General features: G+C 41.2%; 1 protein-coding gene across 1 annotated transcript in view; it reads left to right on the top strand.

The window, feature by feature from the left end:
- The first annotated feature begins 480 nt into the window (after window positions 1-480).
- TOX3 (TOX high mobility group box family member 3) overlaps window positions 481-5,016 on the top strand; it is an 84,516-nt gene continuing 79,980 nt past the window's right edge. The window contains exon 1 of the mRNA XM_026856751.1: window positions 481-681. The gene's annotated coding sequence lies outside the window, so the exon portion shown is untranslated. The remainder of the gene's footprint in view (window positions 682-5,016) is intronic.

The following is a 5,016-nucleotide window of genomic DNA, read 5'->3' as shown; positions in this document are numbered from 1 at the left end:
AACTGTATACTAGTATGTCAGGATACTGTAACACTGCAGTCAATAGTAACAGGATATTCACTCTGCCAAAAAGTAATCCTATATTGTCCATTACACACAGGTTATTTTAGAGAATTGTGGAATACTTTCTTTAAAGTGGCAGAAACCATTTTACTGTAATGTAGTTCAACAGTATTAGTGTTTGTCTCTGCTCTGTAAACAACTCATACTTTTTTTTTCCTGCTAGAATATGAATAAAATCGTCGCATGTGAGTTGAGGTAGTAAAATTCTTCAGGCAAGATAAAAGATTTCAGCAATCCACAGAAACATCAAAGCAGGCACATGTAAATGTTTGAAAAGTTTAATAATTTTATTTTTCCTACTTTCACAAAGTAATGCATTTCCTGGCTTGGGCCTGAAAGAAACAGAGTTTTCACAAACCAAAAACTTTCAGTTGTGATTTTTTTTTTTTTTTTCCTGCAACACTCCATGCTTGTATTTTGAAATAATGACTTGTATTTTTTAAGGAATTAATTTAAAAAAAAAAAAATTCTTTTGATCTATACTTTTCTAGATGCAGCAACTACGACAAAAAGAAGGTAAACGATCATCTGGCAGACAAGCACTAGACCCAGCTCCCCTGATTATTTGGCTGCTCCCATCTGCTGGCTGACATTCCCTCCTTTACTGCAGGAAACGTGGTCAGTCACTAATAAGTGTTTATTGATCTCTGCTTCAGATACTTGCTGAGAAATGTAGGTATCAATGAATATTTGATCTGAATTAATGCTAAGAACAAAAGTTTTTTTCTTTACTGCCTCATTTATATAGGATATTCATGCCTGCATGATCACTTAGAAATGCCAGCTGACTCCAGTCTGAGAAGAGGACTTCAGTGAGATAAACTCTAACAAATTAATATGCTGTTAATTGTATTTTTTCTTAGCCAGAAGTTATAAGTGTAGTTGTTGCTTTGAGGGGTAAGTCAAAATATTATTGATTCTCAGCAGCTGTACTTGATAAGTAGAATATAGGTCTAATTCAAAGCCCATTGCAATCAATTAAAGGGACTTCCTATTGTTTCTAGGAGGCTTTAGATTATTTTCTAAACCAGACCTGCTTGGTGCTCTGTCATTCTTTTCTCCTCCTGTATTCCATCCTTTTTGTTTTGTGCCTTTTCAGCCTCCACATGTGCTCTGGGGGAAGGGGCTGACACTGTACCTTAACAGGTGACGTAGGGGATGTTGTATTCCTCCATCTCCTCTTGTTCCTCCCAGTTCTTACAGGAGTCAGCAGATGTGGACCATGCACTGTGAAAATGAATGTCAGGTCTTTTTAAATGTTGATTTTGCATTGAGAAACTGGAGCGAGGAGTCTTGGTCCAGCCCTGGTTCATTCCATCCCTTCTCCCCTTACCCCTTGGTTACCTGTCCCCTCTCTTGTTTGCTGTCTTTGCCAGTGAGGGGACTGCCAGGCCAGGGCCACAGGGGTGGCTGAGCTGCAGCACTTGTGGAAGATGGCGGCTGTCAGAACATTTGGATACATTTGGGGAGCTGGTGGATCTGCTCATATCTCTGAGGTTTCTTCCTGACTGCTGTTTGCTGGAGTAAATCTCTTCCCAGTGCCTTTGACTTCTTTATTGGAAAAAGAAAGAAAACGTTACTGAGCCTCTGGTACTCCATCTGTGTTACAGACTGGGAGGCTGACACAGGGTTTGCAGAGTAGTTTGCAGAGTCTGTAAGGGTCCCAGTTAAAGCAAATAAGCCATAACCATTAAACACATTCCCTTGCTATGTCCTGGTACAAAGAAAAGGACTCGCCAGGCTTGTGTGGGAATCAGTTAGGCTGGAACATTAGTATTTACCTGTGCAAGCTGAAAGGGCAGCAGAGAGAATTTGTACATGCACATTCTCAAGTTTATATATGACTGATTCACTCCAATACAGTTTCTGCTCTTACATCAGAAAAGTAGTTAGAGTGTTCTTAATGGCTTTTAAAATTGAATTGTGATGATGAGTCAGAAGAAAGTATAGCTGAAGATGGAACAAAGTCAGAGTTTGTGTGTTACTGTCTGAATCATAATTGTTGGCATCAGTAGGCATACACTCAAATCTTTATGGAACAATGCTTTTCAAAAAGTTTCTTTGAAATCAAGACCAGGGAAATTACTGGAGTACTCTGCTTACTGTAGCTAGATGCTTACTTTTATTAAACCAGCAGAAAAGAAGGGAATACTTACTCAAAAAATACTTCATATTTCCAACCGCTCTGAAAGAAAAAAAAATAATTAAAAGTAGAATTTCAAAGCCATAGTTTTATTGAAGGACCTTAAGGAGAATAGCTTGAGAGAAGCTGGATTCCTTTCAAGCAATATGTACAAAAAGATATAAATACTTTGGCTCATATTCCATCTTTAATGTCCTCCAGAGATAAATACATTGTTACTAACAAACAGATTTAATGTCATGTATATGGATTTAGAGTGTGGCAGAGATTCCTCAAGTTTATTTATTTCATAAAATACACTGAAGAGGTGTTGAGAAAGGAAAACACATACTTGCCTAATTTTTTAGTTTGTAAAATTCTCTCTGGCACAATATCACATAAAAACCTAATATTTTGTTTAAAAACAAATTAGCATATATATCCCAGTTTCTCTTCTGTTTGTCTTTAAATCACCCATTAATTTCACTGCAGTCTTACTAGTTCTGCAAAAGACTTAATTTGGGCACTCGGTTGAGTTGCCAAAGCTAGATTATAGTCAGGAACTGGAACTTTTTTGGTTGGAAATATCACCAAATTTCTGTATTTTAGGTTCATAATTTTATAAATAGACAGTAATTCGAAACTTTTCACCAAATCATATTATGGGACAAAAGCCTAGCTGTATTTTTTTTTTAAGTTCTGATTTATTCCATCTCAATTTTACCTTAACGTCCTGTGCCAGTGACATCCAGATGGAATATTTTGGTGTTTTCCTGTTGTGTCTGTTCTTTTCAGAAGAATCTGTGTTGGAAACAGTACATTCCATCAGAATACTTAAAATAATAATATTTTTCATTGCCATTATTTGCTTATCTTCTGTATTTAAGACTTCTAACGGAGAGGTGGTAGTTGCCCAGCCACCATGGCACCTTGTGTGCTTCTGCCCACCCCGTCCCCGGGCTCGGGAGCAGCAGCCACTGCTGAGGCTGTAGGACGAGTTGAGTTGGGCTGGTCAGTCCCGGGGTCCCTGTCAGGCAGCTCCAGTGCCTCGCAGGCCACACGCACCCAGAAGCCGTGGACTAGGCAGGTCTGCAGCCTTCAGAGGCTCCTTTCAACATGACAACGGGACCGAATCCCTAATTTGGAATCATTTGCTGTTCATTCCTCACTGAAACGATTTCCCTCTGAATTCACTGGGAATATGCTTTCAGATTTTGTTAAAAGTGTGGAGAAGCAGAGAGAAGCAGTCTGTGGAAACACCTGTATTTATACAGCAGAGCACCTCAGAACTTGGTTCTAGTGATCTGTTCCTATACCCGCGAATCTACTTATTCTAACATGCACACTTGGGTTTGCAGGAATGTTTGTCACCCAATGCATAAAACAAAGCAGATATTACTTTATTAGCTTCAGCTGGAATGTTGAAATGCGTTTGCTGTGCCTATTCACTACCACTATTCCATCGCTGCTTTGGAAGAATGCTCTAATGCAGTGTTGCATTCTGAAACAGATTCACTGTCTTTTTATTTCTGAACAATTTGTTTTTCTCAGGAGCACAAATAATTTTTGCCACAGGTATGGGGTGTGCCTGTGCAAACACTCTGTGCTGTATGTTCCTCAACCATTTCTTTTCTAGCAAAAGAGTAGTTTTTGCAGGTTTTTTTCCCTTTGGTTAAAAATGCTTGAAACAATGAATATGAAGTTGGATTAGGCATTTGACAGAATATGCCTGTTTCCTACCAAGGCATTTACCAGTTCACATAGATTTTGCTAGGAAGTTAAATTCTGAGTGCTCCCTGAAAATACTGATGTATATCTGTGCTATGTTTAATTCTGCTGTTCGTGCAAAATGTCATTTCAGAGATCTTTCTTTGCTTCAGACTGTGACACTTCAGGATCAATACCCTGAAAAAGGGTGATCTGGTGTCTCCTGTGCTAGCAGGAACTACTTGTGCCACCATAAATATTGAAAACAAGATTTCTAGGAATGGAATTGGGAAGATGTTCTCTTCCTGCATGTTGTAGCTATTGACTGTTTTCTATCTAGACAGTGCAAAATCATGCCTGGATGTGAAGTGGGTGCTTCCGAGGCAGGCCTCTGTCAGAAGGGGGGTGCAGCCCAGGCCCAAGCCATCTGTCCTCGACAGCCAGCGCAGAGATGCAGAGCCCTTCAGAGAAGGTCTTGCTGCTGTTGTACAGTTAAACCTTGTATACTTGTGCTGTCATTGCTATTCTGGGACCAAATGGAGTAAACTTAAGGACTGACTGAGACGTATTTCCAGTTGTGTTGTAACTGTGCTGGAATCAGCCCTAGACCAGGAAGGCAATTCTCTCCCTGTCACAAAGCCTTGGGCCAAGGGCACTTTTTCATCCTCCTTCCTCGCACCTTGTGTGCAGGGCATAAGCCATGAGGTTCAGTGGCCTCTCAACTGCTTCGGTGTTTCCTCCAAAAGGTCTGCGGCAGGATTTTGGGTCAGGAAAGCTGATACAGCCGTGCAGCACCTGTGACTGGCTAAACAAATTTGGATTATTAGTGGATTGCTTCGAGTCAGCATCCAGTGACTCTGAGAGTTCAAGAAGGCTTCCGCGAGTCAGGCTGCTGTGCTTGGAAGTCCTGCTCTTGGCAGCACGGTGGGAAACTCTCTTCTGCCGCCAACCTGACGCTGCAAGGCGGCGGCGGCGTCAATCAATAAATTGCGTTACCAAAAACCCCATCAAACCCCCAAAACAAAAAGAGAAGGCCGAGAACGGGTGGGAGCGGTGAAAGTTGCTCACCTAGAGCCTTCCGGGAGCGCTGCCGGCCGGCGGCCGCCCTGGCCCCGCACCGGCCC

The sequence above is a fragment of the Athene cunicularia genome (assembly GCF_003259725.1).
Source record: "Athene cunicularia isolate RWA chromosome 11 unlocalized genomic scaffold, athCun1 chr11_part1, whole genome shotgun sequence".
Taxonomy (NCBI): domain Eukaryota; kingdom Metazoa; phylum Chordata; class Aves; order Strigiformes; family Strigidae; genus Athene; species Athene cunicularia.
This window is presented reverse-complemented; position numbering and strand designations above follow the sequence as displayed.